Consider the following 15,952-nt stretch of genomic DNA (forward strand, 5'->3'; position numbering starts at 1 on the left):
CATCATGTTACTTCATATTTTCTTTTAGGTTTCTTTTTTCTTTTTTCTTTTTTTTTTTTTTTTTTGCTTTAAAAATAAATACTCCCTCTTGTTCTAAAAAACATTTTGAGCACTCTGCCCTGATGTTTTTCATTTTTAAAGATTGTGTAATATCTCATTAAGTTACCCTCCCATAATTTATTTAACCAATTTCCTATTGTTGACAGTTTGCTTTGTTTGTTTGCCTTAGTGGTTTTTTTACTGCTATTATCTTATGTTTAAAAAAATAATCTTGCTATGATCATCTGCCCATGAACATTATTTTGTTCTGGAAATTTCCCCAAGAATGAAATTACTGCATCAAAGGGATAATAATTTTTGTGGCTCTTTACAGACACCAGCAAGCTGCTCACCCAAAGGAGTACATGTTGTTTGAGGGTAAAAAGAAAAAAACTAGGTTTCTACAAAATAATTTTCCCCTTTTTCAAAAAATATTCTAGCGCCTGACAGGCGGCGGGCGTCATGCCAGAGGATGGGGACTGGGATGATCAAGGCAGGTGGGTCCCCGTCTTCAAGGAGCGCAGGGTCGGTTCTGTACAGGAAATGACACGCCGGCGGTGACTGCTTCTGGCCGAGGAGGACTGGGAGCCCTTTGGCGCGGAGAGTGGACAGAAGAGAGGAGGGAGCTGTTTGCGAGCACCGAGAAAGTCTCCCTGCGTAGGCAGCGCATGACCTGAGTCTTGCAGAATGAGTAAGAGTTTGAGCATGGGTTTTATATTTATTTTACTCTAACTCTCTGGCCTTTTATCAAAAAAAAAAAAAAAAAAAAAAAAAGTTTCCCACTCTTGGCACGGAGAACGTTGGTGGAGTCGTAAGCCCCCACCGTCTTAAGCCTCTTTCCATTTCCAAGAAGGAAGAAAGGGGTTTTCTCAGACTGCAGGAGCAGGATCTAGGGTCCAGGAATTCCCAGCGCTGAGAGGACTGGAGAGGACCCGAGCGTGGGGCGCCCGGTCCCCGGGAACCAGACCCAACGAGTGGCCCCCGGGAGAGAAAAGACGCGCCCTCGGCGCTGGGCTCCAGAGGAGTCAGCGCAGCTCCATGTGGACGGGGAAGACGCTGAGGGTGCTGGGGCTGCCAGGAGTGCAAGATAACAGAGCAGCCGGCAAGTGGGCTCCGAAGGGAGCCGGGCTCCGCAGTCTGGGACCCCGAGGGGGCAGGCGGGCGGGGAGCGGGAGAGGGGCGGAGTTCCGAGGCCCGGGCCGCGGCAGCTGCCCAGAGGGTCGGCGCGGGGGGTGGGGGGTGGGGGGGCTGCTGCGGCCGGACCGGACAGCTGGCGCCTCTCCGAGACCGTGACCTTGGCATCGGGAGCTGGGCCCGCGTGGCGTCCTGAGCTCAACCTCCAGCCCATTCTCGTGTAGACCCACAGCTGACGGGCCGGCGCTGCCCCTGGTGAGGGAGCACGGGCCAGGGCGGCAGGTAGGACCAAGGTCGGGGAGGAAGGTGGGCCGGAAAGCACCCCAACGCAGGGCGGGCAGTGGCGGGGTCCAGGGACCGCAAGGGCCCAGGAACCAAAGGAAGGGCGCACGCGGGAGCACCTCAGCCCCGGGAACACCGGGTGCGGGTCTGTGCGGGAAAGTCAGGGCCAGGTTACAAGACCAAAAAGACTTCCTGGGCACAGGACCAGACTGTTCAGTTACCCCCAGAAGGGGCTGGGGGTCGCCCTCTCTGATGAACCGAAGTGCGTGCGAAGACACGGACTGTGGGTAGTGTCTGGTGCCTGCGCCTTGTTTCTGCCTGTGGCGGGGTCAGAAAGAACACACACCTTTCCGTGTATGTTAACAAGGCAACAGGCAGCTTTCTAGTAGTGTCTTCGGATATTTAAGGGAGGGCCACAGTGTCAGCACCCATCTTCCTTGGCCCAAGCCTCCAGGTGTCTTGAGGACAAAGGAAAAAAGAGCAAAAAGAACCAGATGCGGTTTTTTTATTATTTTTAAAACTATTTTTAAGAGATAATTTCAACAGATAACACATGAGCATGGGTTTTTTAAGGTTTATTTATTTTGAGAGGTGGGGAGGGGCAGAGAGAGAGGGTGAGTGAGAGGGAAAGAAAGAATCCCAAGCAGGCTCCTGTGCTGTCAGCCTACAGCCTGAGAAGGGGCTTGATCTCAGCAACTGGAGATCATGACCTCAGCTGAAATCAAGAGTGCCACGCAGGCACCCGATTTTTAAAATCAAACAATGCAAAAGTTAATCTTCTAGAGATAATATTTATACCAGCATTTGTATCTATAGCTCATTGTTTTTACTCATATCCTTTCTCTCTTGCTCTGTCCCCTCCTTTTGATTCTTTTTTTAAAAAAAATTTTTTTTTAACGTTTATTTATTTCTGAGACAGAGAGAGACAGAGCATGAACAGGGGAGGGTCAGAGAGAGAGAGGGAGACACAGAATCTGAAACAGGCTCCAGGCTCTGAGCCGTCAGCCCAGAGCCCGACGCGGAGGCTCCAACTCACGGACTGAGAGATCATGACCTGAGCCGAAGTCGGCCACCTAACCGACTGAGCCACCCAGGCGCCCCTTGATTCTTTATCCTACCTCCTGCCTAATGAAAGTACCACAGGAAAATGACATCATTGCCACTGCCCACACCCCATAATCTCCAGTGTTCCCAACTGGCACCACCCCTGCTGTCTTCAGAATCTTTCACTGGGCTGGCCCTTGGGGTAGGGAGCCCACTACCATGACATTTCATTTACTTTCCTTAACTGTCCCAGCATTCGGGAAGAATCCATGATGAGTACTATACTATCTGTTCTTTCCCTTAAACTAGTCTTTCCAAGTGTAATTTAAGTAGAGTCTGGTACTGAGGGGAATTAATGAAGGCTGTTTCCTAAAATGCACTAGATTTCCAGGAATTCCAGAAAGCAGAACGTGGCCAATTACACTTTTACATTGCCTGTCCCTTCCCCACCCAGGACCAACAGAGTGGCAGGCATAGTATTCTTCCTCCGTAAGAATCTCAGAAAATAGGTGTTTTATACTTGTAAAGGGGCTCAGGGACATAGCTTTGTGGCAGACCACCAGGAGGGAAAGATGTAGAAGAGTTAGAGGGCAACAGAGAAGTAGGAAGGGAGGAGTAGGCCAAGACTCTTGAGTGGAAAAGAATCCTGGAGCACAGGGCCCTGTCATTTAGGAACAATCATCAGATAATTCTGCTAAAAGACCACACATGTGGCTTATTTCTGCCAACAATCAGCACAATCAACTCTGTTCCAAGGCTTTTACTATGCAAGGCCAAAATATATTGAGAAATGGAAAAAATCAGCAAATAAACCCCTTTTTATCTATATGAGAAAATATAAGTGGTTTAAATTATTTTTAATGAAATAATAAGTTTTTTAGGAATTATGCAGAGTGTTTAAAATAACCTAATAGGTACTCCAAGTCACTACATTTTCCTTTATTTTGTTCACTTTTTTCATGTTGCATGACCTAGACCTGGATCCCACACAGGTCAGAAAGTTCAGGTTGGTTAGAAACTGCCCTTTCTAAGAAGCCTTTTTGAATGGAGGTTGAGAGGAGAATGGATTAGAAAATAATGACTGATCCTTGTCGTAGGGTAAGGAAACAATGAGGAGGAATGAATTGAGTACCAGCTTGAGTCTCATAAGGAATCTTTGTGGTTTTTTTCTTCTCAAATTTTTATTTAAATTCTATTAGTTAAATAGAGTGCAATACTGGTTTCAAGAATTCAATGATTCATCACTTAACATACAACACCTAGTACTCATCATAACAACAGCCCTCCTTAATGCCCATCACCCGTTTAGCCCTTTCCCCATCCACCTCCCTCTGTCAACCCTCAGTTTGCTCTAAGAGTCTCTTATGGTTTGTTTCCCTCTCCCTTTTTTCCCCTCCCACATGTTCATCTGTTTTGTTTCTTAAATTCCACATACAAGTGAAATCATATGATATTTGTCTTTCTCTGACTGACTTATTTTGCTTACCATCATACACTCTAGCTCCATCCATGCAGTTGCAAATGGCAAGATCTCATTTTTTGATGGCTAATATTCCATTGTAGGGGCACGTGGGGGACTCAGTTGGTTGAGCATCCAACACTGGTTTTGGCTCAGGTCATGATCTTGAGGTTCATGAGATTGAGCCCTGCGTCGGGCTCTGCACTGTCAGCACAGGCTTGCTTGGGATTCTCTCTCTCCCCCTCTGTCTCTGCCCCTTCCCCACTCATGCTCTCTCACTCTCTCTCAAAATAAATAAACATTTAAAAAAATATTCCATTGTATATACATACCACATCATCTTTATCCATTCATGAGTCAATGGACATTTGGGCTCTTTCCATAGTTTAGCTATTGTTGATAATGCTGCTTTAAACATTGGGGTGTATGTACCACTTCAAATCTGTATTTTTTTATCCTTTGGGTAAATACCTAGTAGTGCAATTGCTGGAGAGTAGGGTAGTTCTATTTGTAACTACCCTAGTAGTTCTATTTGAGGAACCTCTGTAATGTTTTCTAGAGCGGCTGCACCAGTTTGCATTCCCATCAACAGTGTCAGAGGTTTCCCCTTTCTCCACATCCTCGCCAACATCTATTGTTTCCTATGTTGTTGATTTTAGCCATTCTGACAGGTGTGAGGTAGTATCTCATCATGGTTTTGATTTGTATTTCCCAAGGAATCAGGTATAATTCTTTAGAGAACTGGACAATGAATAAGAGGTGAAGGAATCATTCTATTCATTCATTCATTCATTCATTCATTCATAATGTTTATAAGAGTGCCTGGCTATGTGTCAGCAACTGGGGGAAAAGTGGTGAAAAAACCAGGCAAGATCTCTGATCTCCTGGAGCTTATAGATGCTTTGGGGAGGCAACTGTTAGTAAAATAACAAACTATTAAATATATTTTTATAAACTCAAATAAGCTCCCTAAAGAAAAGAATGTTAGTTCATTGAGGGTGTATACAGACTTTACTGCAAAGAACAAGGAAGGCTTTCTCAAGGAAGTTTCCCTTGAGCTGAGATTCAAGAGTAGGTGGAAATATTGGAGATATATGGTTTTGAGATGGGACCAGAATGTATCGGCTAGACATTGCATTTGGCTGCTAGTGAGTTAGTAATCAAGAAGTCTGGCTGCCATGTAGTGTTTTCCATGTGGCATGTGTAGACATGTAGAACTGGCATTTCTGGAATTTGGGGAGATATTCCTTGTTCACACAACATCATTTATGCCGTCTTGAGTTGGTCGTGGCTTTCCATTGCTGTCATTCTTGCTTTTAAATTAAAATTTCAAATTAATTTCATTTTTATTAGTTTATTTTATTATGCATAATAAAATATGTGCATTGTGGTTCAAATATGAATATTTCCCATTGTAGAGGCAGATATGTATGTAACTGCCATACCAAATTTGGCTTGTACAGTGACAACTCATTGTTACCATTTTCCCAGTACTTTCTCAAGTGAAAAGTGTGGTAGGTAGACTACAATATCTTCTCTCCACTTCTATCTTCTGCTCTAATTGGGAGGATGTCAAAATGTTTAGTTATCATAAAGCTGCATGTACTTCTTCAGAGTTTTATATTCAGTCCCTCAGTAAAGAAAAAAGGTTACTAATTACACTGATGCTGTAAATAAAAGCAATATAAATCTCACAATGTATTGGCATGGGGTGCTCTGACCAAGCAGCATACTTCATGTACAAACAAATATTTTCATTCATTCAACAATATTTGCAGTTAAATTTCTGTAAGCCAAGCACTGGGCTAGATACTATGGATAAAACGGATTAGTAAGACATGGTCTCAGCATTTAAGGAATTCATAGAAATCTAAGAGGAGGGAATCATTTGTCCATGGAAGGATAGGAAAGTGTTGTGGTTGCCATAATGAAAGCATAATTAAGGTACAGTGATACACAGGGAATGGAGTAGTCAATTCTACCAAGGAGAGGAGGGGCTGAGGAAAGGTTCATGGAGGAGTTAACACTTGAGATGAATCTTGAAAGATGAGACACTCCACAAGATAAACAAAGGGAAGAGGGCATTATAGAGAAGGGATTTATGTGCAAAACCAGAGGTGTGAAATAGCATGTCAAGGTCCAGGACCTGTAAGCAGCTCAAAGAGCTGAGGCATTAGGAGCAAAGAGGGACTCATGAAGAGACAAGGCTGGAGTGGTGGGCAGGCCAGATCACAGAGAACCTGCATGCCATCACATGGATAACTTGGTGGTTAAAATATGCATCTGAAATGATACAAACCCACGTTTGAGTCATGGCTCTGCCACTTTCTAGATGTGGAGCCTTGGTTAAGTAACTTGACCTCAATAAGTAAGAGCAGTGAAGGTTGTACCTCCCTTATTAGGTTCCTGCAAGAAATGATAAGTTATGTGGTACGTGGCAAGATTATGCATATAGTTAATATTGGCTTTTTATTATTATTATTATTATTTATCCTAATGCAAAGGAAGCCACTGTAGGGTTTTAAGTAGACTTAATGAGCGTTTTGGGTTAGATCATAATCATCCTGGCTGTATATGGATGCTAAATTAAAGGGGGGCAAGTTTGGAACAGAGAAACCACTTACAGAAATTATAACCATTCAGATGATGATGAGGATAGCCCGATGGTGGCCATAGCAGTGGCCATGGAGAAAAGGAACCAATGCTAGAGATGTCTGCAAGGTAAACTCCACAAAACTCAATTACTCATTACTTGTGGGGAGTGGGACTCTGCTCTGTCATATTTTGGTTCTGTCATCTAAGTGATTTTAGGATAAAGGAAAGGAAGCTATGTGTCAACTGGGACTAGGGATCAGGTATCTAGGAAGTGCTTCTGTGTTAGCAGAGGACTTAATGATTGGTACCAAAAAAAGCTGTCTTTGTAACTGAGAAGACTCCTTGACAACTTCTATGTCACAACGTAAAATAGTATTGGGAAGGCTTAGTTGATCCATAACAAATAAAATCCATTATCTCTCTCATCTCTGGGAGGCTTTTCGTTCAAGGTGAGTGAACAGTAGACTTCATCCATTTGCCACTGTCATAAAGTGGCACGTACAACAAGCACTCATGCCTTGTGGTTTTGTTTCTATTCTTGCCTGACACCAGCCTGATTGAATTTTTTCTCAAATGCTCTCTCAGAATCCAATATGCACAGGCTGAGGTGCCTCTATCAAAGCTAGTGAGAATGAGAGGATTGAGGTGCTCCCTATTTTATAATGCAAGGTAGTCTTGGTAACCACATCATCCATTCCTAAGATGGAAAATAATCCAGATATGTGTGATAGTGTTTGCTGAAAAGTTGCTGGGAACTTTATGCCTGTTTCCCCCAAGTCTGGATCCTAGGAAATGCTGACTGAATGTTGGATTCACTTGCCTGAACAATTTTATAATTGCTTGAAGCCGCAGAAATGAACAGACATTATAATTAGGCAGGGCCAATGAGTGAGGTGGTAAAGTGTGAAATGAGAAAAAATAAGGTCTGCCTCTGCCAGAGACAGAGAGTTTGGATAAAAGTGGATTTTCCAATCTCTGTGGCTTTGGGCAACACATCTCACCTCTCTGAGCCTCAGTTTTTACTGGTGGATATTCCTTTGGGTATCTGTAAAACTGAGGTAGTGTCTCCTTCAAAGGGTGGTTGTGAGGTTTAAATGAACTGTAAATGGAAAGTGTTTAACACAATGCCTACAAGGTAGCTGTTTAACTGGTCTGTATCCTTTGGCTCAGCTCCTGTCTGAAATCTTTTTTTACACTGAAAAAGCAGGAAGAATCAAGATTTCTTAGGTTAAGTAACCTGAATTAATTGGCTTTTATGTGTTTCTCATCCATAATTGATTTTTTTCCCCTGGGAACTGGGGTGGAAATCTGTTTTCCTCCACCCTCGGGGAATGCTTATCAGTATGATGGGGACAAAGGTAATATGATACCCGCGGAGAGAAGACTAATTTTAGCTATTCTTTCAACAAGTCTTTCACGTACATACAAGACAAATTACTAATAGTAAGAAAAATGAAATGATTTGACTTCTTTTTCCCATGTTTTTTGTTGTTCGGCATTCCTAACAAGCAAGTTTCTTATTTATTTCCTGTTTTTCATGTAGAAAGAGAGAAGCAGGCTCAAAAATATTGTAACCATTTCCCCCAACCCTCAATAATAATTATGATCTGTTTGTCCTTAGAAAGAAAGTTGTTTTTTTTCCTCTTAACAGAAGTTAATGGTTGAAAAAAATTATCATATCCTCCATGTAGCCCTTCTAAATATTCTATAATTTGACATAAGCATTTAGTTTAGTTCAATAAACATTGGTTGAGCTCCAACTGCATGTCAGGCATTAAGTTAGCACTACACACTCAGTCCAGCCTTGAGACCTTGATACCAGATCTCCAGTCTGGTGGCCCTTGCAGAAGAGGATGGGTAGGCAAAGGTGGGGGGGAGGGGGTTGCCAGCTGATCAGAGAAAGCCACTGAGAAGGGAACCTTCGGACTGAGGTTCTCTACCACAGCTTCAGACCCCTGGTTCATCAGATCATGAGTTCCTTCAAGTCAGGATCCTGGTCTGTTCCTCCCTATGCCCCAAGGCCCTGTCCAAGAGAGCCCTTCTGTGCTATTTGTCAATGGAGAAACCAAGAGATAAAAGTAGTGAGGAGGCCAAATGGTCTTCTCTTTCTGTAGTCTTAAAAATGAAAATATTCCAAATAAAGTTTCACTCTGCAATTATCATCTAATTTTCACCATCATCTTTTGAGAGGCAGCACAGCATGGTGGTTTAAAGTCTGGGCTTTGGAGTTAGACTGCCTGGGCCTGTGTCCCAGCTCTACAACTTACAAGTGTGTAACCTTGGTCAAGTTATTTAATCTCTCTGTTCTCCAGTTTCTTTATCCATAAGCTGGGATTATTAATATTACCCACTTCATTGATTATTTTTTTATTGACTTACAATTGATACATATTAGTTTCAGATATACAACATAATGATTTGGTATTTGTATATACTGCAGAATGATTACCACAATAAATCTAGTTAACATCCATCACCATACATAGTTACATTTTTTCCTTGTGATGAGAACTAAGATATACTCTCAGCAACTTTCAAATATGCAATACAGTCACCATGCTATACATTACATCCCCATGACTTATTTTATAACTGGAAGTGTGTACATTTTAACCCCCTTCACCCATTTCACCCACCTCATTTTGCCCACTTATTGGTTGTTAAAAGATTTAAATGAGCCAATACACATTGTTCAACCTCATCAACTACAGACAGCATGTCTTACTCGGTGTTAAAACCCCAGAATCCAGCTTGGTGACTAGTACATTGGAAGAGCTGAATGAATGAACAAATCTCAGTACTGTAGACTGCTAAACCAGTCTACTTTCCTAATATTAACTCACGATCCTCAGAACATCCCAAGAGATAAATAAGGGAAATGAACAGGTATCATCATCGCCATTTCTCAAGTGAGGGCACTGAAAGGTGGAATAACTTGCCTGAGAAAACGTGACTATAAATGACAGAGTAGATTAACACTCCGGACTTCATTTATTTCCAGCTTTCTACCCTTCCCTTCCCACTATCTGGCTGTCTCTTGATCTTATGCAGGTTTCATGGAATTCAAAGGATAACCAACAGCAAAAGTGAACACACAGAGATAGCTCTTTTAGCCTTCTGAAGAAATGTACTTCTTACTGTAAATATACTCCATCAAATTGTAACTTCAAGTTAAACTTGAAGTTTGGAAAGTTTCTTTTTGGGGGTGTGGGGAGGAAAACAGAGGATATTTTATGGGAATGAGGAAATTTTTTTTTTTAAGTGTAAAAGTAGCAGAGAATCATGAAGGAAAAATACTGATAGATTTTATTACATAAACATTTAAAAATACTTATCTATAAAAGTCATAACTAAATTAAAAGGAAAATAAACTAAAACAAATTGTACCAATTATGCCAAAAGGTTAAGTTTCGGTATCTTATTTAAAAAAATTTTGTTAATGTTTATTGTTTATTTTTCGGGGAGAGAGAGAGAGAGAGACAGAGTGCAGGCAGAGGAGGGTTAGAGAGAGAGAGACAGAGACAGAACCTGAAGCAGGCTGTAGGCTCTGAGGTGTCAGTACAGAGCCCAACATGGGGCTCGAACCCAGAAATTGTGAGATCATGACCTGAGCTGAAGTCAGACACTCAACTGACAGAGCCACCCAGGTGCCCCTAAGTTTTGGTATCTTAAAGAGCTCACAGAATTGAATAGGAAGAACACTAAAACTGTGGTTTCAAAAAAGTGGGCAAAGGATTTAACAGTTTTCAAATAAGGAAAAGCACAAGGTTGGTGAACATATAAAAATATTTTTTTACCTGAATAAGAGAAATAAGAATTTTTATAATGGTATGCCAGTTTGTTTATCAAGAATACTAAGACTTTAAATATAATGCTGGTGGAGTGGGATGAAATGGCTATCCTTGTAACATTATCTGGAAAACAATTGCCTTAAAATTGTGGCCCTTGATCAAGGATTTCAGTTCTGAGACTCTGTCCTACAGAAGTCATCAGGAATTAAAGATTTATATCTGAAGATGTTCTTCACAGTGTTTATTTATGAAAGTGAAATAGTAGGGGTGCCTCGGTGGCTCAGTCGGTCGAGCGTCCGACTTCAGCTCAGGTCATGATCTCACAGTTCGTGGGTTTGAGCCCCACATCAGGCTCTGTGCTGACCACTTGCTCAGAGCCTGGAGCCTGCTTCAGACTCTGTGTCTCCTTCTCTCGCTGCCCCTCCCCCGCTCATGCTTTGTCTCACTCTGTTTCTCAAAAATATATAAATGTAAATAAAAAAAATTTTTTTTTAAAGAATGAAAGTGAAATACTAGAAACAACCTATATGTCCAATAGTAAGGGAGTAGTTAAATAAATTATGGTGGGGGGAAAGCAGCATAGTCTAGCAGCTAAAAGCATGGATTCTGGAGCCTCACCACCTGGGTTCAAATCCTGGCTCTGCCACATATTAGCATGTAACCTTGGAAACCTCACCATGCCTCACTTTTCTCATCTACACAAAGGGGATGACAAGAGTACCTACCACATAGGGTTGTTTTGTGGCTTAAATGAATCAACATCATTCACAATTCCAAAATTTGTAACTTTATTACCAGGAAAATATAATTGAACTGACATAAACTGACACAACCGTATCCCACTTACTGTACCCATATTCTGTGACTATTGTCAATCTTAATCCTTTTCCATGGTTTTACTTTCCATGCAGAATCTCTAAGGTTCTCTTCATAAATTAATAACCTTCATGTACTTGTGAAAAGACTAACTTTGAGGTCAAACCTAACTGGAATCAGGTGTATATACTTGGAGCTAATCTCTTGGCCAAGAAATTTTTCTGATTCCTCCAGCCCAGGACTTTGAAACTTTAAGGTTGGGGATATTCTTAACATGTAGGTTGCTGAGCTCCACACCCGGAAATTCTGACTAAGTAGTTCTAGGGTGGAGTCAAATGTCTGTAATTCTTACAAGCTCCCAAAGTGATGCTGGGGATGCTGATCCATGGACCACACTTTAGGTAGCCCTGCTCTGATCCATTCCTTCATTTTTATCACCCCTTTTATAGTACCTTTCTTATTTGAACATTTTAATCTCTGGAAACCCCAACTTGTTTTTTATGCTATCATTCTCCTATTCTCTCCTTACTACACTGTGCTTCTATTTCCAGAAGTAGTAATATAATACAATTTTATATCACTTTCTAAGCACTTATGATGCTCCAGTAATGGTCAGTGCTTTATCCACATTATTTTTTTTCATCCTTCCAACATCCTCATTTTAGAGGTGATAAAACTGAGGTCCTAGGGCACCTACTAAGTGGAAGAACAAGTCCTCTTGGCCCTAAAGCCCAAGCTTTTTCTATTTTACTGTCCTATCCCTTTCACATGGTGGTACATGTCACCAGGTCTCTAGTCAACATGCCTTCTCGGTCCTGCCTCAGCTGCCTAGCTCTTGCCTAGTCTCTAGTGTAGAACCCCCTCGTCTCCTCATCACCTATCCAGATCCCATCCAGGCCTTCTATGCCAGGAAGCTTTCCCAGCTACAGCTGCCCACAGCCAACACCCCGCCACATCTTTTGTTTTTACCTGGGGATTTATCATATGTGTTTATGTTTTCATATTAAGGGATTTTTGTCTTCCTAACTGAATTTGGAACTCCTTGAAATCCAGGCCCATCTCATGCATCTCTGGGTTCCCCTTGGACTAGCAATGGTGGGGACTGACTGCTTCCCTTACCCACCCCCCTTCCTACTCTTCTCCTTTCCTAGCCCCCTGTCTCCACCTTGTCCTTTCCTAATTTGGTGAAATCAAGCCACATCAACAAGAAGACAAAAAAAAGGCCAACCTTAACCCTTCTTTATCTCCCGCCTCCCTCCACTGCAGCTGTGGGTGACTTGCCTTGTTGTTCCACAGTATCATGGGAAGGAACTTTTCTATGAGGCCCTGCATTTGGCAGAGAAGCACTAGCAATGCCCTATAACACTTGGTTCTTCTTGAGGGTTTCCAGGTACCACCCTCTCCCTCCATATTTACTCAAATTCCATTTCCATTATTTTGCTTCCCAGTTTCACTCTGCATCCTTGTCTTCATTCAAGTATGTCAGGAGTTCTCAACTGCCTATTTCCAATTTATACATCTGTGGAACTATTTCCCCTAATGAAATCTATTGGGGCCAGTATGGTGGGACCCATCCATTTGGTCTGTGCACTTTGGTGTTTTCTCCCTTCCCTTCTTCCCCTCCTTCCCTCCCTCCTTCCATTCCCGCGTTCCTCCTTCTTTTTGAGGTCATTATTCCTGTTATTGCTTGAATGGTGTTATCAACCCCCCATGACAGCTTATACATCTCAGGGTTTAAAATCTTCCTTTTGTAATTTTCGTTATCTCCTTGTAAGGTGTCTGCAGAGCAGCTGGGCCTCATAGCCAAAGAGTGAGATTTCCCATGGTGCTTTCATTTCCTCCCTGTCCATGAGTAGGAAAGTACAGGTTGTGTTTGTGTTATAGCCTCATGTAGCTACACTGCTAAAATGACAGCACTAGTACATTATGGTAGATTCAGTTAGTTTTCTTTTTTTCAGAAGGTTTTTTTCTGACCCACATTGTGAGCCACTTTTGTGGTGGCCCTGATGCTTTCCTTCAGTACCTCCTGTAGTCTGAATTCCTTCTATTTGCTGCCTCATTCCATGTGCTATTCTTGGTAGCTTTCAGTGTGAAACCCTAAGAAAAAATTTCTAAGGAATACCATTTACTGTTTCTTTAGTGTTTACAATGTATTGTGCTAAGCATTTTTATACCTTACTTTGTTTGATCCTATCAAAAACTTTAGTTAGGTATTATCCCAATACAATGGAGAAACTGAGGTTTAGTGAGGTTAAGTGACTTGCCTGAGGTCTCACGGCCAGTAAGTGGAACAGCCTACATTCAAACATTTGTCACATAATTCCAAAGCCCATAGTCAAAATTTAGTTTCTGGGAGCTTTGTTCTATTCTTCAAAAACGCGATAATTTTGCCAAAAGTTCTCTCATATACTGCCATGATGGTATAAATGGAAACACCCTTATTGAAGGCAATTTGGCGACACATATTATAATCTTTTTGAATGTTCTTATCCTTTTAATCTAGCAATTCCCATGACTGAATTTATGCTAAGGAAATAATCATTAATGTGTGCAAAGATTTAACCCTAAGGGAGTTCAAGGAGGCAATATTCATAATATGAAAAATTGAAATATGTTCCATGTCCAACAGAGGAAAATAAATATGATACACAGAGGTAATGAAGTACCAAGTAGTCATTAAAAATTATTTGGAAAAAGAATATTCAGTGGCATAGAAATGTGTGCAGGATATAGTAACTACTATAGGATTTCAGATTACACCCATTTTTGTAAAAACAGATACTACAAAATAGATTCAAAGAGAAATGACACAGAGCAAGAGACACAGATATGAAGTATACATCAAAAATGCAAAGAGTTGTGAGATTAAGGGGATAGAACTAAGATTAATTTTTACTTTCTTTTATTGTTTTTATTGTGCACCTTTCAAATTGACATTGAAGCTTTTTAAGTTATTTTTCTTCTTTAATTGGAAAAATGTCTGTGTGTTGTTTGAAGACATAGAATCTTTGGCACTCCATCTTGGGCATTCCCTCTGTTAATGTTTTTATGCTAAAGACTTCTTGGATTGTTCTTTTTGTCCACCCACCTGTGGGGCTAAGCTGGGGAGCTGATCATATGTGTTGGAAATGTCTGCATGAAACTAAGTTCTTGTCTGGTATTTTGTGCCCTGTGGTTCAGGTAGCAAATTCAGAGCTTGTTTGATCCAAATCCTTTTCGTGGTCTAAACTAACTAAACATCCTCTCTTCCCTCTGCTACCTGGTTGTGTGAACCCTGATAGCCCTCATTTTTCCTCTAGAGCAGTAGCCACTTTTCCTTAACTTCACTCACACTGTGAAGAAAATTTCACACTTTTTTTAAATTATAAGATCTATGAATGCTGTTCATATTTACCAGTGCTCCTTTTTATATTTATTATTTCCTCCACAAACAACCATTTCTACTGACATTTGAGTTCCATCTTCTTGGTTTCTTTAATGCAGGCTTTCGTTAGTTTTTTTTCTCTGACTCAGTGCACTTTGGTTTCTTGACCTGATCACCTTCCAACCGCCTCCTGCAGCTGACTCACATCCATCTCCTCCAACTCACCACATTGCCTCCCCTTCTTTCAGGTCTCAAGGTGTCTCTGGAAAGTGCCTCCCATTCTTCCTTCAGCTTTTCCTTCTGCTCTCATCACTTTGATCATCTCTCTGCTGGCTTCCTTCATTGACCCCTTTTAAGTCCCCATTTCTGCTTCTAGAGAGTCCACCTGTCTGTCTTTCATCTATTTATACTTTCCATTCAGCTGGTAATCCTTAGTCTAATCATTTCAGCCTTTGATTTGGACCTTCTCTGAAGTGGTTTTTTTTTTCAGATATTTTAAAAACAAGTTCCACCACTCAGGCTCCCTGAGGGGGGTGTGGAGCTTTCTAATTCATGCTTTTTCTTTAGAGCATAACCAATTGTAGAAGGAATAGTTTAACCTTAGAAGATAACTTACTAAAACAAAATATCAGTTAGCACTCCTTGTATTTAAAAAATGTATATATTGGGTTTTTTTTAAAAGCAAGTAATCTTTGAAAAGAGAAAATTATCCCTGACCAAAAACAAACACAAAAAAGCTCATGACACAGTATTTCCATCTCTAATAATAATAATAATAATAATAATAATAATAATGTAACTGAACAAGTGTTAAAGAAGTATTTGAAAATATGTTAATTGAAATATTGGTTGTAATAGCAAAAAGAAACTAAGAAATGTCTTAAATACCCAGCAGTAAATGCTTGGTTATGTAAGTTTGATATACCACTAATCACTATGAAGTCATTAAATATGACTATTACATATGTATGGAAAGAAATACATATTGTTTAATGAAAAAAACTGGGCTGCAGACCAGAATTTATGACATGATCCCCTTTCTGTAAAATTATACATGTATGTGTATATATAGTCATCAAAAGATCTCTTGGTGATGGACTTTGGGGTGATTTTTAATTTTGTTTCTTTTGATTTCTTCTTTATACTTTTGTACATTGCTAGCATATTTTACAGGTAGCAATTCTTGTTTTTAAAACAAAAAACACTTATTTTCTTTTCCTAGTAAATTACATAACTAACTTCAATTTTTGATTCTTCATTTTATATTTTCCTAACATTTTACAATGAAAATATCAAACATTGCTTGACTTATTATGAAATATTCATACTAGAGATATGTAATGTATATATATTATATGAATATTAAAGAATAATAATAAAATGGATACTTGCATACCCATAATCAGCTTAAGAATATTAATTCTTTGG

The 15,952-nt window shown here is 40.6% G+C and overlaps 1 protein-coding gene across 2 annotated transcripts in view; it reads left to right on the forward strand.

Moving 5' to 3' along the window:
• The first annotated feature begins 481 nt into the window (after window positions 1–481).
• Window positions 482–15,952, forward strand: part of CASR (calcium sensing receptor) — a 79,708-nt gene continuing 64,237 nt past the window's right edge. Inside the window, exon 1 of one of the 2 annotated variants that reach the window (XM_040484678.1) lies at window positions 482–730. The gene's annotated coding sequence lies outside the window, so the exon portion shown is untranslated. Of the gene's footprint in view, window positions 731–1,315; window positions 1,456–15,952 lie in introns of those variants that run through there. The other variant, XM_040484677.1, reaches the window with a different exon arrangement.

This window comes from Herpailurus yagouaroundi, unplaced genomic scaffold (assembly GCF_014898765.1).
Source record: "Herpailurus yagouaroundi ecotype Mexico unplaced genomic scaffold, PumYag 162, whole genome shotgun sequence".
NCBI lineage: Eukaryota > Metazoa > Chordata > Mammalia > Carnivora > Felidae > Herpailurus > Herpailurus yagouaroundi.